Source organism: Symphalangus syndactylus, chromosome 1 (assembly GCF_028878055.3).
Source record: "Symphalangus syndactylus isolate Jambi chromosome 1, NHGRI_mSymSyn1-v2.1_pri, whole genome shotgun sequence".
Lineage (NCBI taxonomy): Eukaryota > Metazoa > Chordata > Mammalia > Primates > Hylobatidae > Symphalangus > Symphalangus syndactylus.
Window position 1 is genome coordinate 22,732,153 of NC_072423.2, and position 27,508 is coordinate 22,759,660.

Here is a 27,508-nt window from a genome sequence, read left to right on the forward strand (position 1 = left end):
ATTTAATCTGATCCAGCAATGACTCTTCTTAAAATCTTTCAACGAGTCTCCATTAAATACAGGATATTTCTTAGCTAGGTTCATATGTGTCCAAGGCCATCAGTGATCTGGTACCTCTCTAATCACAATAACCACTCTAGATGAAGTTTTTGTCATAATATCTGGCACATAGGTACACAAAAATTGTTAGCATTAATGATTACTGTTTCTTTACCTTTATTAATATACTTAGAAAATTGTGTCCAATTCATGCTTTTACTGTTTGTTTCCTCAATTCTCTTGAGAGCAGAAAATGTACATTTTATTTTTTATATACACAGCACTTAGTAGACTATGTGTTCACTTGGGGATGCCCCACTTAATATTTTTTGAACTCAACTGAAAACAAACTTTTGTACTTCAATTTTGATCCTCCCCAGCACTACTGCGACAGCCTCAAAGTATGGCCTTCCTGCTTTCCCTTGCTATGAGGATAGAAAACCTTCTTCCAGGACAGGGAGCAGTTAAGGCTGAGTCTCATGAACTGGATTTTAGGTAAATGTTAGGATCCTGGGACTAGGAGCTTAGGGGACTTTAGGGGCAGGTGCTGGGGTGGATCCATAGGCAACGAAACAGAAACCTTGAACTTGACTGATTGCAACAGGCACAGAGTGCATCAGGCCAGCAGCAAGAGAACTCTGTCCCCACTCCTGGATTAGGGTAAGGCCTCACCGGAGATAGGACTCCAAAAGTTCTAAGCTGTGAGTACGTATTAAGTACTAAGGAAGAAGACAAAGAGAAAGAGAAGATGGTAAGGGTTAAAAGCAACAAAAGGGGAAGTCACAAGGGGGGAAGGCTACTCCACTTATCCTAATGTTCTAAGTTTTATATTAGATACTTGGCTATAAACAGAAGGAAATAAAACTTTTAATGACAAAAAAAACCCCAACTTTGGAAAGTGCTGCTAAACACTGTGCTCTAGCTCATAGATTGCATATGATTTGAAAGAACATTGGCTTCAGAGTAAGAGATAATTTAAATGATTTATTTGACATGTAAGTAACTAGGCTAATGAAATTAAACAAGGATCAAGAATATACCGGATTTCCTTCAGGTCAGTACTTGTGATGGCCTATTTTTTTTTTCCTGACATTTGCTTCTAGATACTGAATCTATCCCTTCAAAGCTTTTGCTTAGATGAAGCTTGAGTCAAAGGAATTAGTACCTCCCAAAGCATGTTATTTCTCAGTGATGTTTTACTCTTATTACCCTTCCAACACTATTTCAATCACATTTCTTGATAATTTCAATATCCACACCCGTATGCTTGTTTTTTTTAGTATGAAAACATTGCTCACTATTCTATGGGCAAAGTTCAGAAGAGTATGATAATTTAACCTTTCTATAGCACTGCCTTCTCTGTGTCCAATGTCTCTTTGACTCAGAACTGACTACATATTATATTAGTCTCATGCCTCATCAAGCTCTGCTGAGAAACCCAAACACGTGGAGAGATAGGTAATAAACGCATCCCATTTACTCAAGAAAGGTGACAGACTTTCCCCAGCACTCAAGTATGCATATCTTTGTGATCATCTCCTAGAGTTACAAATGTTTGAACACTCTTAACTCCATGACAAATTCCTGTTTTCCTGGACGTGAGCACATAAAACCCATTTGAAACATTTTTTGGAAGACTTCAGCATCTGTAAAGAACCTCTGGTCATCACATTTCCTAATGAAGAGTCATGACCCCTTGGGCCTTATCTCTGACTCATACTGAAATCACATTGCGTGATTTTTGATATGGCATCATAATGTTGAAGTAAGATCCTGTTTCTTCTCAGTGTGGAAGGATAAGCACAAATCCTGCACGTCCAAAATTTCTTATATAGTTGTTTAAAATATAATCATGCTTATGAGTTCTAGTACCTCTGATTAAAATAACGAAGTAGGAGAGATTTGAAAAAAGTCATACACCATATATATATAAAAAACTGAAGCGTTGTTATAAATGAAATAATGTAGGTGAAATGTTAGGCAGAATGTGTAATCAGAATAAGTCCTTGATATTATTATTATTATTATAGAGGTACTATTGATAATTACCTACACGTGAGTGTTAAATTGAAATCTGATAATAGCTGTGTAATCTTAGGTGGGTCACTAAACTTCTTTGGACTCCCCCTTCTTTACCTTGTAATGGTCCCATTATAATGTCTTTCAATTATCTTATTTAATCATTTCAACAATTGTTTGAATAAGATAAATGTTGTACAGCTGAGGAAGCAGACATGTAGAGTGGTCAAGGGAGTTGCCTCATTATTAATGAATTGTGACAGAGTATATTCGATCCAGATGTTTTAGGCCAATGCTCTTTCCACTGAATACCTTACTTGCTCATTCCAATTTTACTATGTGTGATTCCATTTCTGTGATTGCTTAAGGAGCTGTTAGAACCTCAAAGACAGAGATAATCACTCTTCCTGATTTTGGTTTTGATCTTGATTTCCCCAGGGCCTAGCATTGTCATTAGAAAATGGTAAGTCCTCAAGAAATTTGCTAAATTGAATCTTCTCTTAGTCATGCTGCCTCTGATCAGACATTATCTGACATCCCACCCCTACTTGTGCCTGGGTTTTGCCCGAGATTGGGTGCTGCCAGAAAGTGGAGTTAAGTCTTTGATTGGTATCTCAGTAAATCTCATATACAGGAAGAAGCAACTAGAAAGAGGATAAGATTATAAATGTTAAAGAAGTAGTAGTCAATCATTTTGGGTGAGGCAGTGGATATCTGGTAATATTTTATGGGTGGTGCAGTGATGTTTTGCACATAGACAAAATTATGAAATAATCTCATTTTATCATGGTCCCAGAGTAACCTGGTCTGAGGTTTGCAATTTGTCTGAGGATGGTATTCTGTTTATGTGGTTTATGTCTTCTGTAGTCTAACTGTGTCAGTCCAGCTTACAAATATCAGCAGATGATGCTCTTTTTTTTTTTTTTTGTCTCAACTGACAAACAGCATTTTGTTTCTGGAGCAATGAGCTTCACATGCATTCAAGGATTGTGTAACGGGCTGAAGAGGTTACAAAAGATGATGTCTCATCTCCGTGGGTTCAAGCAGACTTGTTTAATTAATTTCTATTAAGGAAAGGGTCAACTCCACGTATTACTATATTTGGTTGGTTGGTTGGTTAGACTGGAGGAAGATGATCATATTTAATACATGAGTTTTGCTCTACACTGTTATTGTTGCAATTTGTCTTTAAATTTTAATTAAAACCAGACATGTATATTATTTTTCTTCTCATTTCTCACTCCTTTAAAAAGACAATTTTTAAAACTACTTCAGCTAATTTTTTTTCTTTTTTGGTATTTAACTCTATATCTCTAAAGAACACTATTATATTGCTACTTCTTAAAGAGCTCCAGTCATTGACTATTCCTCGTACACACGTGAGCATTTCCCATCCTGCCATATTTCAAATATACCTGTAGTAATACCAAACTTCGATCACTATTTCCAGTTTACATTATCATGATTATGTGCATGGAATTCACTGCTGGGCCATATTCTGTAATTTTATTTTCTGCACGTTTTGTTTTCCCAGCATTATCTCAGATTTTTAAAAAATTTGCTTACTGTTATATATACTTATCACCAACTTGACCACAAAGCCTCTCCTAGCTGGACAAGTCTTATTTTAATGCATTCAAACACTTGAAATATCGAATCAATTTCATTTTCTTAAAATAATCACACTCAGAACCTCTGACCGTCTCCAGACTGAAGGGGGTTGCTCTTTAGGCCCCTGAAGGTCTGACTGCTAAAGAAAAAGCAGATTCCTGAGGTGGATCCCTTTACCTCTCTCTTGGATCGGCTTCTCTTTTTCCTACATCTTTTTATCATCCTCTTCATGGTTCCCTGACTCATTTTTAAGCAGCATATGCTCTAGGAGCTACTTGAGGGAAAAAAAAAGGCATGGGGAGAAAGCTTTCTGAGATTATAAATATCTAAAACCACTTCATCTCTGTCTTTTACCAAACTGGTAATTTGGTGATGTATAAAATCTCAGATTTAAAAATATTATTGCTCCAAATTTGAAGACCTTTACCATCATACTCTAGCCTCTAGTCTTGCTGTTAGAAGCCCAATGTCATTTTAATTTCTTATCTTTGATCTGTGACTTAATTTTGGTCTCTGGAAGCTTACAAACCGTCTGTTTCCAACGTCCTGAAATTTCACAGTGATGTGCCTTGGGGTAGGCTTACATTTTATCCACTTTACTGGCACTTAGTAAGACCTTTTAGCCTGGAAGCTCGTGTCATTTAGTCTCAGGGAAATTTCCTGAATTATTTCCTTTTGTCTTTTTAATTTTTTATGTTTCTAATATATTATTTAATGCATAGAAGGGACTATTTCTGTTAACTTCCATTTACTATGGATTTCTCCCAAAGAAAGAAATCAGCCTTTCCATCCTTACCTGAAGCACTCTTTTGAATTTATATTCATTATTCTCTAGTTTTATTTTTATATCTTTATCCATGAAAGTCTGCCCAGATAGTATATTGTTTAGTATTGTTTGTGTGTGAAATTTATAAAAATTGGCATTACATTATAAATATTCTAGAGAGGGTGCCAGCCAACTTGTTTGGTAAAAGGGTCAGATAGTAAATATCTTAGTCTTTGTTGCCACCACTCATGCCTGCCCTGTGATAAGCAAACAGACACGAACAAGTGGGTATAGCTGTGTTCCAACTCAATGTCACCTACAAAAAACTTGTGGTGGGCCATATGCTATAGGATACGGACTCCTCTAGAGAAACTCTGATCATATGCACAGGAAATGCAAGAGTTTCTCTAGTGTATATAGAAAATAATGCCAAATTATTTACTAAAATGTTACAAGTCCTCTAGAGCATTCTACATTATATTTTCAAAATTCAGCCAGTTGTTTCTTGTAGGTATATTTCATTTTTTCATTACTACTCCATTGAAATAATTAAAGTATCATAATTTATTCATTTTTTTCCTTTCAATACATATTTAGGCTGTTTCTAGTTACTGTTTTCTGATATGCTTTTTAAAATACATATTCCCATCAACAATATACAAAGACATCTCTAATACACACCTCTCCAGCACTTAATTTTGTCAAATGTCTTAATTTTTGACAAGCCATTATAGTATGTATAAGGCGGCATGTCCTGATTTGCAACTTTCAGACTGCTGAAGAAATTGAACAGCTCTTATTATTTCATAATATCATGATGATGTATATTTCCTCTTCTGTGAAATTCTTACTTAAAATTTTTGGGGAAGATTTGAAAGGCTTTTTTGTTGTTATTTGTCTTTTTATTGACTTATGGGACTTCTTTATATGTACTGGATATTTAAGCTTTGCTAGCTATATAGGTTGCAAAAATATTCTAATTTGCCATTTTTAACTTTCATTTAAGATGACTTTTGACGCTGTCACATTCATCTTGCTTAGCATTTTATGTCTTTAAAAAAAAGTCTTTTAGGCTAGGTGTGGTGGCTCATGCCTGTAATCCTAGCAATTTGGGAGATCAAGGCTGGTGGATCACTTGAGGTCAGGATTCGAGACAAGCCTGGCCAACATGGTGAAACCCTTTCTTTACTAAAAATACAAAAGTTAGAGCGTGGTGGCAGGCGTCTGTAATCCAAGCTACTTGGGAGGCTGAGGTGGAAGAATCACTTGAACCCAGCAGGCAGAGTTTGCAGTGAGCTGACACTGGGCCACTGGACTCCAGCCTGGGCAACAGAGAGAGACTCTATCTTAAAAAAAAAAAAAAATCTTTTCTATCCCAAACTCAGAAAAATATTTTGTATTGTTACAAAACTTTTGCTTCTAAAGAGGACTAGGGATGCTTATCAATGATAGACTGGGTAAAGAAAATGTTGTATATATATATATACCATGGAATACAATGCAGCCATAAAAAAGAACGAGATCATGTCTTTTGCAGGGACGTGGATGGAGCTAGAGGCCATTATCCTTAGCAAACTAACACAGAAACAGAAAACCAAATACTTCATATTGTCACTTATAAGTGGGAGTTAAATGATGAGATCACATGGACACATAGAAGGGAACAACACATGCTGGAGCCTCTCAGAGGGTGGAAGGTGGGAGGAGGCAGAGGGTCAGAAAAAATAACTAATGGGTACTAGGCTTCATACCTGGGTGATGAAATAATCTGTACAACAAACCCCCGTGACACAAGTTTACCTATGTAACAAACCTGCACTTATACCCCCGAACTTAAAAGTTAAAACAATTAAAAAAAATTAAATTTAAAATAGAGGATGAGGGATACTTGAAAAAATTATAAATTCTAGGTCTGGGGTAGGCAATATAGAAGATGAGTTGGGATCATTCTGTCATACCAGAAAGCAAAGAGGCCACGGAAGGCAACGAAAATCTTGTCAAAAGGACCTAGGAGCCAATTGAAAAAGTTTCCAGTGGCCAAAATTGAGGAACTTTGAGCATGAAAGACAATAATAACTGTAGTGAATTTTAAAATTTTAAATACATTAAAGTCCATGACTTAAAAATGATACTTACAGGGGGAAAATATAAAACTCCATTCTTCCAATTCAGATGATACTATAGACCAGATTATCATTCTGAAAACTGGTAAATGATATAAATTATTAAAATATTCATCATACTTTTCCTTGAGGAGGAAGAATTTTTCTTCCTAGAAGTATAACTAGTGAATGAAGAAGAATTGACGAAATCAAACCATCACCATTTTGCAATTTGTAATGAAGTAAAGGGTCTACATCATGTCTTCAACTACTGCTAAGTCCATTAGGTTAAAAGGCTAAAAAGAAATTTCATAATGTGAGGTTGACCACACGTGATTTCAATGTTGAATCTTAATATCACAAAAGGAAAGCCAACCAGATATTAATGTCTCTTGATGGACATATGTAATCCCCCTCCCCTATGAAGTATTTTTGACCAAAAAAAGAAAGAAAGAAAGAAAGGGAAGAAGGAATTTAAGAAAGGAAGGAAGGAGGGAAGGAGGAAAGGAGGGAAGGAAGGAGGAAAGGAGGGAGGGAAGAAGGGAGGGAGGGAGGGAGGAGATCAGGATCTAATTAAGTTTTTTTCTCGCTGCTAGCTTATAGGAAATGCAAGGGAAGAGAGGAATATGTTAAATAACACCACGAGGATGGAATCAACAAAACAATGGAAATTTGTGGGAAAATATTTAGGACAAACTATTCATTTTCCTCAAAAAATTATATTGAAAGGACAAAAAGAAACGGGGAAGATCTAGATTAAAATAAATAAAACCTTTATCAAAAATGCAATTTGTGGATCTTATTTGGATTCTGATTTGAATAAACCAGCTACAAAAAGACATAATTAAAAATCAAGTGGACAAATTTGAACAATGGTTTTTTGATACTATAGATTGTTTTTTAGTTACAATAAAGAATTTGTGTTATAATTTTAAAGAGTCCTTACCTTTAGTGAGATGTATTGAAATATTTGTGGATAAAATGAAGTGATTCCTAGGATTTGCCTCAAAATAATCAAAGTTGAGGGAGAAAGAAAGCAGTCGTATAGGTAAAACAAGAGAGGTTATGGGGTAATAATTACTGAAGTTAGTTAAGGAGTACCTTGAGGTTAATTAAACTATTATCTCTTCTTTTGTCTCCATTTGGAAGTTTCCATAATAAAAAGTAAAAACTACCTATCCATTAATAGAATAAAATGTCATTTTCAATCACCCCATGGTCTAATGGGAGTCCGTAGGCAGAGGATGAGTGCTCTGCTCCATGCGTTCATTCAGGTCACCAAGTATATTATTTTGTGTTACCCAACAAAAGAGCCCAAGACAAAGCTGTCATTCTAATGGTTATTTTAGAGTCCAATTCCACAGTGTCAAGAGTGAAAGAAGAACAGAAGTGATGCCAAAGAAGGAAAACTGATATCAAGTGGTTCCTTACCGAGGTGGCTACAGCTTGAAAAACCAGCCAAATGTTCACATACACAGGACATCTTAGAGAAGCAGCATGGGAATAGAGAACCCTGGAAGAGTCTTTTACATGAAAAGAAGAGAAGACTTTATGTACAGGTTTACTCTAGTGCCCTGCCCCTCACTGGTCCACATTTGTTGTGTGGAACACTAACTCTTCTACCCTTCTGGGCTGTGTTTCCTAGCCCCTCTGGCAGCTCTTGGGAGAACCATCTTCAACCTAAAAAATACTTTGATGTCATACTTCCATTTTATATGTGCTCCTTAAATGCTTCTGCAGTCTACTCATTTTAGAATGGGACATCAAAAAGGCAAATTGGAATTTCTGCTTGGAAGGGAACCTACGAAGAAGGGAGAAAAGTGTTGAATGTAGGATGATCTAGCTGGGCTGTTTCTTTGGGAAATCCCCATTGTTCTTATTTCTGGATCCCTGAGAAGGTTATTCCAATCTTGTCCCTGGAGAATGATGGCTGCCAGATTTCTGGAGCCCAGTAAGGCCTACGTAAGAATTCAGAATTTAAACTTTTACTTACTCCTCCTTTTTCAGTATGGCAACCCTGATCCCATCTCTGTCTGTTGCACTGCAATCTGGAGTGTCACCCTCTATTTAACTCTTCCTGGAGAATCGAGCTCCATCACCTGTCTTCTTGCAGGGGAAGGTCACTAAGCTGACTGCGTGGAGTGAGCGAGGGGATCTGACAGTCCAACTGCTTCTCCAAGAGAATGCCAATCTTTTTGTTTCTAGCTTGTTTTCAACCCTTCATTCCTGAGGTACTTGATACTGATTCTTCTGTTTTAAAAATATTCCATGGGCAAACTGAATTTATTTTCTACTTTCCAAAGAGCTTCCTTTCCAGCATCAAACTTTTTTGGTTCTACCATTCATAATAACAATCTACTTTTCAGCATGCAAAAAGGGATGGCTGTTTTATACTCTTCAATTCCCTTTATCTTCCTAGGTTAATGCTTTAAAACAACAGTAGCAACAATAAGAAAACTTTGCTAATTATTTTCTCATTTTAGAAGGGACCTGAAGTTAAATGAGTGTCTTTAATTTGCCATCTTTAGCCAGATGTTTCCCAAATTTCCTTGTAGTGGCCCTCCCATGGCAATGATATCCCAGTTGACTGACCCCCATTGTGACTAATAGGAATTTCCAACATTGTGGAAGAGACATTTTAATATTTGGGGGGCCTTTTTGTGGCTACCATATTTTACCACAGTCCCTTCTTGTATGAGTTGTGTCATGACTCCTTAATGATGCATATCTAAGTCAAGTGATTTACTTGTGACTTTCCAAAATGTTTTTCAAGCTTAAATTGTAGGGTCAGCTCTAATTCTTGCCTTATTTTATATTTGCTCTTTCCTGCCCCCACACCCAAACCCCTACTCCTCAGCCTCTCTCCAAAAAGCCCCCCAACTCTCAACACCTCCAAAAGATATCTGTTCCAAGTGAACTAAAGTAGACCACAAAGTCTTGGAACCTGGGACCTGCAAACCTGGAACAACTGCACTGAGTAGGAAAGGGGGCACAACCCTGCTTTCAGCTGGGAATGCTTTCTCTTCCTCCTGGTTTCATCTGCTAGGCCAAGGAATATTTGGACTGAGAACTTTCTCAGGCCACCACATTGCAGCTCTGGTTTGGAAGCTTATTCTTCCTGCAGTGCAAAAAGTCAGCAAATTGGCCGGGTGTGGTGGCTCGTGCCTGTAATCCCAGCACTTCAGGAGGCTGAGGTGGGAGAATCACCTGAGGTTGGGAGTTCGCAACCAGCCTGATCAACATGGAGAAACCCCATCTCTACTAAAAATACAAAAATTAGCCAGGTGTGGTGGCACATGCCTGTAATCCCAGCTATTCGGGAGGCTGAGGCAGGAGAATCGCTTGAACCCAGGAGGCGGAGGTTGCGGTGAGCTGAGATCGCGCCATTGCACTCCAGCCTGGGCAACAAGAGTGAAACTCTGTCTCAAAAAAAAAAAAAAAAAAAAAGTCAGCAAATTATGTTTTCTAATACTCTAGGGCTGAGCTATTAAAAATTAATGTGCATACAAATGTTGGGGAGATCTTATTAATATGAGATTCTGATGAACCAGATCTTTCACGAGACCTGAGATTCTGCGTTTTTGTTGTTGTTGTTTTTGTTGTTTTGAGAGAGTCTTGTTCTGTCACCCAGACGGGAGTGCAGTGGCATGATCTCGGCTCACTGCAACCTCCACCCCTCCAGGTTCAAACATTCTCCTTCCTCAGCTTCCTGAGTACCTGGGACTACAGGTGTGCACCCCCACGCCTGGCTAATTTTTGTATTTTTAGTACAGATGGGGTTTCACCATGTTGGCCAGGCTGATCTCGAACTCCTGACCTCAAGTGATCTGCCCTCCTCGGCTTCCCAAAGTGCTGGGATTACAAGCGTGAGCTACTGTGCCCAGCCAGATTCTGCATTTCTAACAAGCTCCTGGAAAGTGACAGATCACCATTCGGCCAGATGCTGCTGGTCTGAGGATCACACTTTGAGTAACAAGTCTCTACTTTGTCTGTGTGTGTGTGTGTGTGTGTGTGTGTGTGTATTCTTTCTCTTCATCCTATCTACAACTTCCCACACTGTCAGGGTGTAGTGGACACTGTTGGTGCCTTGCCTACGTGCTTCTGTCTGCTTTGTTGCTGTCTTGCACCTGCAACATTCAGCGTATTTCCACTGGGTGCTAGAGCCATGTCTCCGGTATGTGAGTTGGAAGTGCCAGGTGTATTACATCTCCCATGGTAAGCCCATAGCCAATAGTTGACTGGTGTGGGAATTCAAAACCCCAACTCTTTTATTCTGGTACGGTACAAACTCTCAAAGATATTACCCCCTAGAGCTCTCAGAGGGATCAGTCCTAGTCTGAGACTTCACCCAAAATCACCCTCATTCGGCTTCGTTTCCTTTCCTGTGCTGCTTCCTTTACACCTTTCTGGTTTCTCCTGGGACCACTTCCTTCATTAAGAACTTCTACATGAATCCTGGGCTTAAGTTGGCTTTCAGGAGAATTCAACCTAAAACAGCCCGCCTCCTCCTTAGTTGTTCTTGGATCTAAAGGAACCTAACAAGAGAGTGACTTTCACAGAAAAATTCTAAATTAAGAGACTGCATACTGATGTTTCCCAGCACCCAGTGAGTGCCCTGACACACAGTAAGTGATTCATTAACTTAGGCTGAATCATTGATTGCATGATTGAATCAAATTTCTTGATAGAGTTGACTTAAAACCTTACATGACTTTCTGATTATGAGGCTAAAGCAATACCTGAGCCCTCCTCATACCTAAATACCAGGCTGGACAGGGCTGGCTCCTTTGCTCCCTTACCTCAAAACCACCCAAACACTATTTTCGGATCTCTAGGTGGAATAGAAGGTTCAGTAACAAATGTCCCCACTCCTCCTCCTTTAACCATAGGATCTGTGCTCAAGGCATCAGCTGCTGGCCCCCCAACTCCTTCTCTTTGGCTTGCCCTCTATCATCTGGGAAAGAGCAGCAGAGCATCAATAATTGCCACATCAAAATAGAGCTGCTGACCCAGGACTCCTCTTTAATACTATATCCTTCTAACCTTGGGGAAAGACCGGAAGCTCATTCCACACGCAAACCGCATTTCCTGCCTATTTGTCATGACAGCACATCACGCAACTGCTGTGTCATGTGGCAAAACAGCAGTGCATGCATTCTTGCAACATTTTTGGAATGCAGGCCCAGCAAGTACACATGTGGTAGGAAGCCTCATCATTCTAAGAACGACGCGTTTACACGGGGCATTTCGAAAAAGACATTTACAAAATCTTATTTGTTATGGTTTCCTCCAAATGATTGCAAAGTTTAAGAAGAAATGGAAGAGAAAGTGAATGTGCATTGTGGTGCATATGGACAATACAAAATAACAGAATTATAGATGCAGTTGATATTGGACACACACAAATATAAACTATAAAAAGGGAAAATAAAAGTTTTGCTCAAGTCGCAACTTCCAATCCCAAGGAGAGGTTTGAGGCATCTTATTTTGGCTTTCAAAGTAGTTAAACTAATGACAAAGTATGTTTGTCTAAAACTGTTTTCTATCCACTTGGGTGGCAAGGGAGTTTCTATTTTACGCCTTGCATTGCTGTCTGCCTCTGCTGATTCTGCAGTTTCCTATTGTTTCCTAGTTTCTTGTAGCATTAGCCCATTCTAGTTCATTTCTGCTTATTGTTTCAGGCTTTATTTATTTATTTATTTTGCTGGAGCCTGTCTCTGTCACCCAGGCTGGAGTGAGATGGTGCGATCTTGGCTCACTGCAACCTCTGCCTCCCAGGTTCAAGCAATTCTCCTGCCTCAGACTCCTGAGCAGCTGGGACTACAGGTGCACTACAGCCCACAACAGCCTGGCTAATTTTTGTATTTTTTTTTAGTAGAGACGGGGTTTCACCATGTTGGCTAGGCTGGTTTGAACTCCTGACCACAAGTGATCCGCCCGCCTCAGCGTCCTAAAGGGCTGGGATTACAGGCGTGAGCCACCACACCCAGCTTGCTTCAGGCTTTTATAATAGATTAGGAAACCTTGTGTAGAAGTGAAAACTGACACTCTTTCTTGCATCTAATATAACAAAGCACTTTGAATATGGGAAAAAAAATTGCATCTTGGGATCATTAATAACATGGCCATTACATCTGGCTATAGTTTCACTCTCAAATAATAAAAACCTCGAATAAACCTGGTCTCCCTAATTAGTCACATCCGAAGCTATGGCATGACCCTTATGAATACAACACAAGTACATGAAAGTTATTGCTTTTTCCACTATCGATGGATTAATGTAAACTTGGAAATCTTGGTAATTTTGCACATAGTTTTCTTCTGAGGTTACCTATTCTTTCCTTTTCTAAAGGTTTCTGTCTCTGGATCTTTCTTTGATATCTATTTCCCAAGAGATGAAGCCATCTGAGTTCTACTGCTAACCCCAACGGAAACATGCAGGTTACAATACACCTTGTCTGGATAGTGCAGCACACCAGAAATAATCGAAAAGCAATTCCAATCTTTGCTTCCATCTCTTGGAAGAAAGAGGGTTTCCAGTTGAGGCCTCCATGACACCATGTCAAAAATCCCTTTGCATCTCTTTTCCAATTCTATCAACACCAGCCCTGTGCCGGGACCTTTGCCTCTCCCTCTTGCCTTTGCTCTTTGACGTCTCTCTCTGCTCCCTACTCTCACACTCCCTCTCAGACACCTAAACCTCTCGCTCTACAAAAATTCCTCAGGCCTCTTCCTTTCCCTCCTTTTTATTAGCTCTTCATTAGACCCGTTAACTTACCCTCTGGGTTATACACATTACTCAGTTTCTCCTGCCTAGAAACTAATCCATGAAGCAAGAAACCTCCCCACATAATAGAAGCAAAGAGAATACAGAAAGGCAGACCTGTGGTGGAGACTGTGAACATTAATTCATTAACTTAATTTAATGTGTTCATTTAACTTAATGAAAAGCCGTGCATAATTTTTAAACAAAGATTTACATTATGTTAGTTAACAAGTGTTATGTTAGTTTCATAAAACTCATACATGAGCACAAACAGCTATGCAAAATATTTGCCTCTCCCAATTCCCTACCCCACCCAGTTACTCTCAACTTGTTTCAACACATTTCTAGCTTTCTGACTCCCAGTTTCTGGTTTCATGTCCCAGGTTTAATGATTGCTTTTGAGATCCTTTGGCTTTGACAATTCTAAAATTTCTCTTTCTGTTTCGTTTTTTCTCTTTTTGATAAAGACTTTTCCATCTAGCTTTTAGTTTGTCTTGCCTCTTTGTTTTGATATTACCATTTCCTGGGATGAGAACTTCACAAAACCCCTCACCACATACACTTGCTTCCCTCACCCCAAATTCAAACAGATAGTGGTATACCTGTCTGACTTGTTCACTACACTGTAATTCTACAGTGGAAGTTAAATCATGTTTCTCTCTGCTTTGAGCAATGTAAGTATTCTGCAGATGTTGGCTGAATTAAATGTAATGGAATTATCTTTCACAGTATGAAACTGACCACCTCACCTACTCGATGCCACCCTCATCATTCTCTGCACCTTCGCGGTGAACTCTGTGGGATTCACTCCAGCTTTTCCTTCCTCCTCCCTCCGCTCCACAGCCTTCTTCCATCAATGCTGGGCTGAGGTAATCATCTACTTCGCACGCTCTTATTTTTGTACTTATATTTAGACAGTGTGTTTAATAGTGAAAAGAACACAGCTTTGAGTCAATTCATAAAATCATAGTGATAAATAACATTCTACGTGCATAATGACAATTCTGAAATTGCACATTACCATATGCATTCATGGTACTAAGCAATTTAGCTATATTATCTAATTTAATTTGTATGATAACCATATGTATTAGTACTATGATTACCCCATTTCATAGAGGAGAATAACAGCGCTTAAAGATATTAGAGCACTTGCTCAAGGTTGCACAGCTACTTAGTCAGGATGTCAAGGCCCCATTCTTATCAACTGTATCTTAACAAAATCGCAATCAATTTTTAATGTCTGCTCCAACTTACCTGGATAACTTTGGACCAATTTATTAAGCTCTTTCATATCTTTATATGTAAAATGGGCTTTAATATGATCTATCATTTAGTTTTTGTGTGAAATTAAATGCAGTAATACATAAAGCATTTATACATATTTAGTATTGGGCACATGGAAGTGGCTCCATAAATGCAGTCATATTCCTATTTTCCCCATCATCGTCATAATTTATGACATTAATTAAACTTTTAAGTGACCATCTGCCTGTTTATTTTAATCTCCTAAAAAGATTGTTAATTTTGTAATTATCTATTTTTAGTGCACTTGAAACATTGTAGGTACCCCAAAAATGGATTCCTGATTAAACAATTGACTAAGTTGCAATAGTCAGAACTAGTAAAGTTTTCAGTTTACAAGTAGTAGGATTATATATATCCTACTGAAAGTGTATAGTAGTGGGAGAAAGCATTTTCCTTCCTGCATTATATTCTGAAGAGTGGGTTTATTATGGTTTGCATAAAGTCACTTTTTAAAGTAGGCATCTCTGTGTATGTCTGTGTACACAAACTTACTATAATAATCAGGAGTGAACAATATATGTGTGTAATTGTTTACAAACTCCAATTTACATGATTTACACTAAACATTAATTGAGGCATATGTTTTCTGCTAAAAGCTTCTACAGTTTTACACATGTGAAAACAGAACAATAAAGCAACAGTGTCATAGATGGCCACCTTGTAATGAACAGGTTAATCCAAACTTACATATAATTGTAACATTATAAAGAGGCTTTATTTTGTCCACTTAACTCTTCTGGTTAGTTTCTAGGTAATATTATCTCAAGTCACTACAATAGCAGATTCAAGAGATTTGTTGAAATCCAGGTACTGGTTCCTCTTGTAATACCTCTTAATGCCACAACTGTTTCATATGTTACTTCTTGTTGGGCATTTAGGTTATTTCCCAACATTCAAAATGTTGCTTGGGTAAAAATGTGGGAACATAGTCATTATATCTTTCACAGGTGATACATAGAAATGAAGATCCTGAATTAAAAGTTATAAATTTTTTTAAATTTCTGCATACATATTTTCAAATTTCCTTTCAGAAATATTGTATGAACATGCATGTTTATGGCCAGTATTGTTATAATTAAAAATTACTTAATAGTTAAAATATATCATCTCATTGTTTTAGCTACATTTATTGTGTTTCTAAAAAAGATAAAGATTTTTCACATTTATTAACCACTTGTTTGTCTTTAGTAAATTACTCTGTCATATCCATTGAACATTTCTTTCCTTTTTTTCTACCAAATTTTTAAAAAATACTGATAAGCAGGAACTCTTTTTAGGTAAAGAATATTAACCATTTCTGTGTTGTTTTTGGTGGTAAATATCATTCTCTCAGGTTTTAATTTTCCCTTAATTTTGTTCTTAAAAAAATATTCTCAAGGTGGAGGCAGAGCAATATGGTCAAATAGAAGCTTTCACAATCATTCTTCCCACAAGAAACCAAATTCAACAACTATCCACACTAAAAAGCACCTTTATAAGAATCAAAAATCAGGTAAGCCATCACAGCACCTGGTTTTAACTCTATATCACTGAAAGTGGAACAGAAGAGGGTAGGAAAAACAGTCTTGAATTACTGATGCCACCCTTCCCCATCCCGAAGCAGGGCCCACATGGCAGGAGAGAATCTGTGCTCTTGGAAGGGGAGAATGTAGCAATTGTGGGACTTTGCATTGGAATTCAGTGTCACTGACACTGAGCAGAACTTAGCTGATGTCCAAAGAGGGAGCATTTAGACCAGTCTGAGCCAGAGAGGAATCACCCATCTCAGAGGTTGGAACCTGAGTTCTGGAAAGCCTCACCATTGCATGCTAAAGTGCTGTGAAGTCCTAAATAAACTTGAAAAGCAGTCTCAGCCTCAAGGACTGCAATTCCTGGGAAAGTCCTGGAATTGTGCTGGGCTCAGAACAAGTGGATGTGGGGTGCCCATGACCTAGTGAGACACTAGCCAGGGTGGCCAATGGAGTGCTTACATCACCTCTTCCCCAATCCTAGGCAGTTAAGATTTAAGTTCTGGGAGAGGCTCCTTCCCTCTGCTTGAGGAGAAAACAGCAAAGAGTAAAGAGGACTTTGTTTTGCAACTTGGAAACCAGCTCAGCCACAACAGGGCACCATCCAGAGTTCTGAGGTCCCTATTCCAGACCCTAGTTCCTTGATGACATTTCTAGACATACCCTGAGCCAGAAGGGAACCAGCTTCCTTGAAGCGAAGGACCCAGTCCTGGCAGGACTTATCAGCTGCTGACTAAAGAGCCCTTGGGCCCTGAATAATCAGCAGAAATACCCAAGCGTTACTTGTCGTGGGCCTTGGGTGGGAACCTGGGCCTGTGCTGGCTTCAGGTGTGACCCAGCACATTCCCAGCTGTATATGGGAAGATATTCCTTCTGCTGGAGAAAAGAAGAAGTAAAAGTTAAAAAGACTTTGTCTTGCACCTTAGGTACCAACTTGGCCACACTGGGGTAAAGCACCATGCAGGCTTTTGGGGTCCCCAATTCTAGGCCTTGGACCTTGGATAGCATTTTTGGACCTGCCCTAGGCCAGAGAGGAGCCCGTTTCCCTGACAGGAAAGTCCCAGTCCTGACGGCACTTACCATAAGCTGACTGAAAAGCCCTTGGGCTTGAATAAACATTAGTGATAGCCTGGCAGGAATTGCTGTGAGCCTAGGGCAGTGATGGCCATGGGGAGAGGTTCCTCTGCTTGTGGAAAAGGGAAGAAAGAGTGAGAAGGACTTTATCTTGTGGTTTGAGTGCCAGCTCAGCCACAATAGAATAGAGCACCAGGTAGATTCCTAAGATTTCCGACTCCAGACCCTGGCTCCCACATGGCATATCTGGACCCACCCAGAGCCAGGGGTAACTCACCACCCTGAAAGGAAGTACATAAGTCTATCTGGCTTTGCCACCTGCTGATTGTGGAGCCCTAGTGCCTTGAGCAAATGTAGACAGTAGTCAGGCAGTAGTTACTGCGGGCCTTGGGCGAGACCCAGTCTTGTGTGAGCTTTAGGTCTGACTCAGCACAGTCCCAGTGGTAGTGGCAATAGGGGTGCTGGTGTCACTTCTCCCCCAGCTCCAGGCAGCTCAGCACAGAGAGTAAGACTCTATTTGTTGGGGTGAAAGTAAAGGAAGAAAACAAGAGTCTCTGCCTGGTAATCCAGAGAATTCTTCCAGATCTTATTGAAGACCACCAAGATGGTACCTCTGTGAATCTGCAAGAGCCACAGTGTTACTGGACTTGGGGTTATGCCCTAATGCAGATATATCTGCAATGACCAAAAATTTAGGTTACAACACCCAAATCCCTTTGAATATCTGAAAAGCCTTCCCAAGAAGGACAAGTACAAACAAGCCCAAAACTGCAAAGTCTATAATAAATACTTAACTCTGCAATGCCTAGACACTGATGACCATTCACAAGCATCAAGGTCATCCAGAAAAACATGAACCCACCAAGCAAACTAAATAAGGCACCAGGGAGCAATCCCGGAGAAACAGAGCTATGTGACCTTTCAGACAGAGAATCTGAAATAGCTGTTTTGGGATAACTCAATGAGATTCAAGATAACAAACAGAAGGAACTCAGAATGCTATCAGATAAATTTAACAAAGAGATTGAAATAATTTTTAAAAATCAACCAAAGATTCTGGAATTGAAGAATGCAATTGACATACTGAAAAATGCATCAGAGCTTCTTACAAGCAGAACTGGCCAAGAAGAAGAAAGAATTAGTGAGATTGAAGGCAGGTTATTTGAAAACATACAGTCAGAGGATACAAAAGAAAAAGAATGAAAAAGAATGAAGCATACCTGCTAGATCTAGAAAATAGCCTCAAAAGAGCAAATCTAAGAGTTATTGGCCTTAAAGAGGAGGTAGAGAGAGAGATTGGGGTAGAGAGTTCATTCAAAGTTATAATAACTTCCCCAAACTAGATAAAGATATCAATATTCAAGTACAAGAAGGTTACAGAACACCAAGCAGACAACCCAAATAAGACTGCCTCAAGATATTTAATACTCAAACTCCTAAGAGTCAAGGACAAAGAAAGGATACTAAAAGCAGCAAGAGAAAGGAATCAAATAGTATACAATGGAGCTCCAATATGTCTGGCAGAAGACTTTTCAATGGAAACCTTACAGGCCAAGGGAGAGTGGCATGACATATTTAAACTGCTAAAGGAAAAAAAAAATTATATCCTAGAATAGTATATTGAGGGAAAATATCCTTCAAATATGAAGAAGAAATAAAGTCTTTCCCAGACCAAAAAAAAAAGAAGAAGAAGAAAAAGCAGCAGCAGCAGCTGAGGGATTTCATCAACACTAGCCCTACCCTACAAGAAATGCTAAGGGAAGTTCTTCAGTCTGAATGAAAAGGATGGTAATGAACAAAAGGAAATCACCTAAAGGTACAAAACTCACTAATAATAGTAAGTACACAGAAAAACACAGAGTGTTATAACACTGTAAGTGTGGTGTGTAAACTATTCATATTTTGAGTAGAAAGACTAAAAGACAAACCTATCTAAAATAATAGCTATAACAACTTTTAAGTCATAGAACGTACAATAAGATGCAAATAGAGGCAATAAAAAGTTAAAAAGTGGGGGGACAAAATTAAAGTGTAGATTTTTTGTTAGTTTTCTTCTTTACTTGTTTGTTAATTAGGTTGTTCATGCAATCGGTATTAGGTTGTCATCACTTTAAAACAATGGGTTATAGATATTATTTGCAAGCCTTATGGTGACCTCAAATTTTAAAAACACCTACAACAGGCACACAAAAAATCAAAAGCAATAAATTAAAACATATCACCAGAGAAAATCACCTTTGTTAAAAGGAAGACAGGATAGAAGGAAAGAGGGAAGAGAAGACCACAAAACAACCATAACACAAATAACAAAATGGCAAGAGTAAGTCCTTCCTTATTTATGAATAACATTAAATGTAAATGAACTAAGCTCTTTAATCTGAATACAGAGTGGCTGAACGGACCAAAAAAAAAAATAAAGACTCAGCTACCTGTTGCCTACAAGAAATACTCTTCACATTTAAAGACACACATAGACTGAAAATAAAAGGATGGAAAAAGATATTCCATGTAAGTGGAAACCAGAAAAGAGGAGGAGTGGCTATACTTATATCAGACAAAATAGATGTAAAGACAAAAACTAGGAAAAGTGACAAAGATGGTCATTATAGAATGATAAAGGGGTCAATTAAGCAAGAGAATATTACAGCTATAAATATATGTACACCCAACACTGGAGCACCCAGATATATATAGCAAATGTTATTAGAGCTAAAGAGAGAGAGATTCCAATATAATACCAATATAAGAATAGCTGGTGACTTCAATACCCCACTTTCAGCATTGCACAGATCATTCAGACAGAAAAACAACAGAGATATTGGACTTAATCTGCATGATAGACCAAATGTACATAATAGATATTTACAGAACATTTCGTCCAATGACTACAGAACACACATCCTTCTCAGCACTTGGATCATTCTCGAAGATAGATCATTTGCTAGATCACAAAATGTCTTTTTAAAAAATTGAAATTATGTCAAGTATTTGCTCTGATCACAATGGAATAAAATTAGAAATTACTAATAAGAAATTTTGGAAATTACACGAATATATTGAAATTAAACAATAGGCTCTGAATGACCAGTGGGTCAATGAAGAAATTAAGAAGGAAATTAATAAATTTCTTGAACAAATGATTCTGGAAACACAGCATATGAAAAGCTATGGGATACAGCAAAAGCAGTACTACAAGGCAAGTTTATAGCAATAAGCACCTACATCAAAAAAGTAGAAAGAATTTCAAATAAATAACCTAATAATGCACCTTAAAGAACTAGAAAATCAAGAAAAATACCAAACCCCAAATTAGTAAAAGATAAGTAATAAAAATCAGAGCATAAATAAATAAAATTGAAATAAAGAAAATAACACAAAAGATCAATGAAATAAAAAGTTGGTTTCTTTGAAAAGATAAACAAAGTAAACAAATCTTTAGCCAGGCTAACTACAAGAGACAAGACTCAAATAAATAAAATCAGAGATGAACAAGGAGACATTACAACTGATACCACAGAAATTCAAAGGATTACCAGTGGCAACTATGAGCAACTATATGCCAATAAATTGTAAAACCTAGAAGAAATGAATAAATTACTAGATAAATACAACCTACCAAGATTAAACCATGAAGAGATAAAAAACCTAACCAGACCAATAACAAGTAACAAGATTGAAGCCATAATAAAAAATCTCCTGGTAAAGTAAATCCCGGGACCCGATGGCTTTACTGCTGAATTTTATCAATCATTTAAAGAAGAAATAATACCAATTCTACTCAAGGTATTCCAAAAAATAGAGGAGGAGGAAATACTTCCAAACTCATTCTACGAGGCCAGTATTACCCTGATACCAAAACCAGACAAAGACATATCAAAAAAAGAAAACCACAGGCTAATATGCCTGAGGAGCATTGATGCAAAGTTCTCAACAAATTGCTAGCAAGCTGAATTCAACAGCACATTAAAAAGATCATTCATCATGATTAAGTAGGATTTATCCCAGGGAAGCAAGGATAGTTCAGTATGTGCAAATCAATCCATGTGATACATAGTATCAACATAATGAAGGACAAAAACCATATGATCATTTACATTGATGCTAGAAAAGTATTTGATAAAATTGGACATCACTTCATGGTAAAAATCCTCAAAAACCTGGGTATAGAATAAAAGCTATATACAACAGATCCACAGCTAGTATCATACTGAATTAGGAAAAACTGAAACCTTTCCTCTAAGATCTACAACAAGACAAGGATGCCAACTTTCACCACTGTTATTCAACATATTACTGGCTATCCTTGCTAGAGCAATCAGACAAGAGAAAGAAATAAAGGGCATCCACATTGGAAAGGAAGAAGTCAAATTGTATTGTTATTGTTTGCAGATGCTATGATCTTACATTGGAAAAACCTAAAGACCTCATCAACAATCTATTAGAACTGATAAACAAATTCAGTAAAGTTGCAGGATACAAAATCAACATACAAAAATAAGTAGCATTTCTATATGACAACAGCAAACAATTTGAAAAATAAATCAAGAAAGTAGGCTGGGCACTGTGGCTCACATCTGTAATCCCAGCACTTTGAGAGGCTGAGGCCAGCAGATCACCTGAGGTTAGGATTTCAAGACCAGCCTGCCCAACATGGTGAAACCCCATTTCTAACAACAACAACAACAAAAAAAAGGCAGACATGTTGGTGCATGCATGTAATCCCAGCTACTCGGGAGGCTGAGGCAGGAGAATCACTTGAACCTGGAAGGCAGAGGTTGTAGTGAGCCGAGCTTGCACCACTGCACTCCAGCCTGAGTGACAGAGCAAGACTCAGCCTTGAAAAAGAAAAGAAAGCAATTCCATTTATAATAGCTCCCAATAAAATTAAATACCTAAGAATTAACTATAGAAGTGAAAGACTTCTACATAAAAACTATAAAACATTGATGCAAGAAATTAAAGGGGACACACAAAATAATGGAAAGATATTCCATGTTTATGAATATAAAGAATTAATAAGAATTAATACCATTAAAATGTCCATACTACCCAAAGCAATCTACAGATTCAATGCAATCTCTCTCAGACTACCAATAAAATTCTTCACAGAAATGGAGAAAACAATCCTAAAATTTATATGAAACCACAAAAGACCCAGAATACCCAGTTATCCTGAGCAAATAGAACAAAACTTGTAGGAGTCACATTATCTGATTTCAAATTATACGACAAAGCTATAGTAACCAAAACAGCATGATACTGGCATAAAAACAGACACATAGATCAATGGAACAGAATAGAGAGCCCAGAAACAAATCCACACACTTACAGTGAACTCATTCTTGACAAAGGTACCAAGAATACACACTGGGGGAAAGAGTCTTTTCAGTAAATGGTGGTGGAAAAACTGGATATCCATATGCAGAAGAATGAAACTAGGCCCCTCTCTCTTGCCATATACAAAAATTAGTTCAAAATGAATTAAAGATTGAAATATAAGACCTCTAACTATGGAACTACTGAAAGAAAACTTTGGGGAAATTCTCTAGGACATTGGACTGGGTAATAACCAGATTTCTTGAGTAATAACCCAAAAGCACTGGCAACCAAGCAAAGATTTCTTGATTAATAACCCCAAAACACTGGCAACCAAAGCAAAAATGGACAAATAAGATGACATCAAATTTAAAAGCTTCTCCACAGCAAAGGGAACAATCAACAATGTCAGAATAGACATTTCTCAAAAGAAGACATACAAATGGCAAACAGGTATATGAAAAGGTACTCAACATAAATGATATCATAGAAATGCAAATCAAAAGTAAAATAATATATCCACCTCACCTCAGTTAAAATGGCTTTTATCCAAAAGACAGGGAATAACAAATGCTGGTAAGGATGTGGACAAAAAGGAGCCCTTATATACTATTGGTGGGAGTGTAAAATAGTTCAACCACTATGGAGAAGAGTTTGCAGTTTCCTTTAAAAATGAAACATAGAGCTACCCTATGATCCAGCAATCCCACTGCTGGGTATATACCAAAAGAGAAGAAATTAATATACCAAAGAGATATCTGCACTCCCATGTTTATTGTCGCACTATTCACAATAGCCAAGATTTGGAAACAACCTAAGTGTCCATCAACAGATGAATGAATAAAGAAAATGTGGCCAGGCACATTGGCTCATGCCTGTAATTGCAGCACTTTGGGAGGCCAAGGTGGGTGGATCACTTGAAACCAGGTGTTTGAGACTAGCCTGGGCAATGTGGCGTAACTCTGTCACTGCAAAAAAATACAAAAATGTACCAGGCATAGTGGCGTCTGCCTGCAATCTTAGCTACCAGGGAGGCTGAGGTGGGAGGATCACTTAAGCCCAGGAGATGGAAGTTGCAGTGAGTGGAGATCAGGCTGGAGACTCTTGGGCCAAGATCAGAGCGAGAGTCTGTCTCAAAAAACAAAAAAAAAGAAAATGTGGTACATACATACAATGGAGTACTATTCAGTCATAAGAAATGAGAGCCTGTCATTTGCAATGACATGGGTGGAACTGGAGATCATTATGTTAAGTGAAATAAGCCAGGCACAGAAAGACAAACTTTACATGTTCTGATTTATTTGTGGGAGCTAACAGTGAAAACAACCAAACTCATGAGAGAGAGAGAGAGAGTAGAAAGACGGTTACCAGAGGCTGGGAAGGTTAGTGAGGTTGGAGGAGTAAAGATGGTTAATTGGTACAAAAATATAGTTAGAAAGAATAAATAAGATTTAGTATTTGATAGCACAACAGGGTGACTACCTTCAATAATAATTTATTGTACATTAAAAAATAGCTAAAAGAGTATATTTGGATTGTTTGCAACACAAAGATGGATACCCATTTATGTTGATGTGATTATTATGCATTTATGCCTTTATCAAAATATCTCATGTCCCCATAAATATATATATCTAGTACATAACCACAAAAAATTAAAAATTAAAAAACATTTTAAAGTTTTCCCCTTATTTTTGGGTATGGGTTTTCTTCCTTTTGTGAAGGGGTGGCCTGCCTTTCCACACCTGTGGGTATTTTTTGTCAGGTGGGACGAGAGACTGAGAAAAGAAATAAGACACAGAGACAAAGTATAGAGAAAGAACAGTGGGCCTAGGAGACCGGCGTTTAGTATACTGGGGACTTGTACCGGCACCGGTCTCTAAGTTTTTTTAGTATTTATTGATTATTATTTTTACTATTTTAGTAAGGGGAATGTGGCAGGAGAACAGGGTGATAGTGGGGAGAAGTTTAGCAAGAAAACACGTGAGTAAAGGAATCTGTGCTACAAATAAGTTTAAGGGAAGGTACTATGTCTGGATGTGTATGTAGGCCAGATTTATGTTTCTCTTTATTTAAACATTTTAGTGTAGTAAAGAGTAACAGAGTAGTATTGTCACCAGTATATTTTGTCTCTAGTCACAGGGTGGTTTTTTTCTGTCTCAGAATAGAACGAATGTATGATTGACTTTTATACCGAGACATTTTGTTCCTAGTGGCATGCAGGAGACAGAGGCCTTCCTCTTATCTCAACCGCAGGAGACCTTCCTCTTCTACTAATCCTCCTCAGTACAGACCCTTTACGGGTGTCAGGCTGGGGGACGGTCAGGTCTTTCCCTTCCTACAAGGCCATATCTTAGGCTGTCTCAGTGGGGAGAAACCTTGGACGATACATAGGCTTTCCTGGGCAGAGGTCCTTGCGGCTTTCCACAGTGTATTGTGCTGGTTAATCGAGAATGGAGAATGGCGACGACTTTTACCAAGCATACTGCCTGTAAACATATTGTTAACAAGGCACATCCTGCACAGCCCTAGATCCCTTAAACCTTGATTTCATACAACACATGTTTCTGTGAGCACAGGGTTGGGGCTAAAGTTACAGATTAACAGCATCTCATGGCAAAACAATTGTTCAGGGTTCAGACCAAAATGGAGTTTCTTATGTCTTCCCTTTCTACATAGATACAGTAACAGTCTGATCTCTGTTACAGCTTCTACAGAAAATCTAATTACGCTATTTCAAACAATAGAACAATTCTGCCCATGGTTTCCAGAACAGGGAACTTTAGATCTAAAAGATTGGGAAAAAATTGGCAAAGAATTAAAACAAGCAAATAGGGAAGGTAAAATCATTACACTTACAGTATGGAATTGTGTCCGGAATTGGTGGGTTCTTGGTCTCACTGACTTCGTGAATGAAGCCGCGGACCCTCGGGGTGAGTGTTACAGTTCTAAAGGCGGCGTATCCGGAGTTTGTTCCTTCTGATGTTTGGATGTGTTCGGAGTTTCTTCCTTCTGGTGGGTTCGTGGTCTCGCTGGCTCAGGAGTGAAGCTGCAGACCTTCGCAGTGAGTGTTACAGCTCTTAAGGCGGCACGTCTGGAGTTGTTCGTTCCTCCCGGTGGGCTCGTGCTCTCGCTGGCTTCAGGAGTGAAGCTGCAAACCTTCACGGTGAGTGTTACAGCTCGTAAAAGCAGTGTGGACCCAAAGAGTGAGCAGTAGCAAGATTTATCGCAAAGAGCGAAAGAACAAAGCTTCCACAGTGTGGAAAGGGGACCCGAGCGGGTTGCCACTGCTGGCTCGGGCAGCCTGCTTTATTCTCTTATCTGGCCCCACCCACATCCTGCTGATTGGTAGAGCCGAGTGGTCTGTTTTGACAGGGTGCTGATTGGTGCGTTTACAATCCCCGAGCTAGACATAAATGTTCTCCACATCCCCATCAGATCAGTTAGATACAGAGTATGGACACAAAGGTTCTCCAAGGCCCCACCAGGGCAGCTAGATACAGAGTGTTGATTGGTGCATTCACAAACCCTGAGCTAGACACAGGGTGCTGATTGGTGTATTTACAATCCCTGAGCTAGACATAAAGGTTCTCCACATCTCCACCAGACTCAGGAGCCCAGCTGGCTTCACCCAATGGATCCTGCACTGGGGCTGCAGGTGGAGCTGCCTGCCAGTCCCGTGCCGTGCGCTCGCACTCCTCAGCCCTTGGGTGGTCGATGGGACTGGGGGCCGAGGAGCAGGGGGTGGCGCTTGTAGGGGAGGCTCCGGCCGCACAGGAGCCCATGGAGAGGGTGGGAGGCTCAGGCATGGCGGGCTGCAGGTCCCGAGCCCCACCCCATGGGAAGGCAGCTAAGGCCCGGTGAGAAATTGAGCGCAGTGCCGGTGGGCTGGCACTGCTGGGGGACCCAGTACACCCTCCAGAGCCGCTGGCCTGGGTGCTAAGCCCCTCATTACCCAGGGCCGGCAGGGCCTGCCAGCTGCTCTGAGTGAGGGGCCCGCCAAGCCCACGCCCACCCGGAACTCCAGTTGGCCCGAAAGCACCGCGCGCAGCCCCGGTTCCCGCTCGCGCCTCTCCCTCCACACCTCCCTGCAAGCTGAGGGAGCCGGCTCCTGCCTTGGCCAGCCCAGAAAGGAGCTCCCACAGTGCAGTGGTGGGCTGAAGGGCCCCTCGAGTGCCGCCAAAGTGGGAGCCCAGGCAGAGGAGGCAAAGAGAGCAAGCAAGGACTGTGAGGACTGCCAGCATGCTGTCACCTCTCAGAATGATTGAGCCATTATTAAAGCAACTTTAGAACCGTTTCAAACAGAAGAAGATAGCGTTTCAGTTTCTGATGCCCCTAAAAGCTGTGTAATAGATTGTGAAGAAGAGACAAGGACAGAGTTCAAGAAAGGAACGGAAAGTTCACATTTTAAAAATTTAGCAGAGTCTGTAACGGCTCGGTCAACGCAGAATGTTGACTACAATCAATTACAGGAAGTAATATATCCTAAATCATCAAAATTAAAGGAAAGAGGTCCAGAATTATTAGGGCCATCAGAGCTTAAACCACAAGGGCCATCAACTCCTCCTCCCGTGGTTCAAATGCCTCTAACATTACAACCTCAAATGCAGGTTAAACAAGTGCAAACCCTTGGGTCCCTTTCCTGGCCAGTATCAGTTTTAAAGTTACTGGGAACTGCTATACCTCAAGATCTCCCTGTTTTCTGGTGTGATCTCAGCTCACTGCATCCTCTGCCTCTCGGTTCAAGTGATTCTCCCTGCCTCAGCCTCCTGAGTAGCTGGGATTACAGATGCCCGCCACCACATCTGGCTAATTTTTTTTTTTTTTTTTTTAGTAGAGACGGGATTTCGCCATGTGCATGAGGCTGGTCTCAAACTCCTGACCTCAGGTGATCTGCCCGCCTCGGCCTCCCAAAATGCTGAGATTATAGGGGTGAGCCACCGTGCCCAGGCAAGACCTATTGTTTTTATAAAAAGAAGAAATATGTTATCAAATATCT

General features: G+C 39.3%; 1 protein-coding gene across 1 annotated transcript in view; it reads right to left on the bottom strand.

The window, feature by feature from the left end:
* The window catches only part of SERPINB2 (serpin family B member 2), a 48,211-nt gene extending 22,581 nt beyond the window's left edge, over window positions 1-25,630 (bottom strand). Inside the window, exon 1 of the mRNA XM_055291970.2 lies at window positions 25,369-25,630. The gene's annotated coding sequence lies outside the window, so the exon portion shown is untranslated. The remainder of the gene's footprint in view (window positions 1-25,368) is intronic.
* Window positions 25,631-27,508: the final 1,878 nt, after the last annotated feature.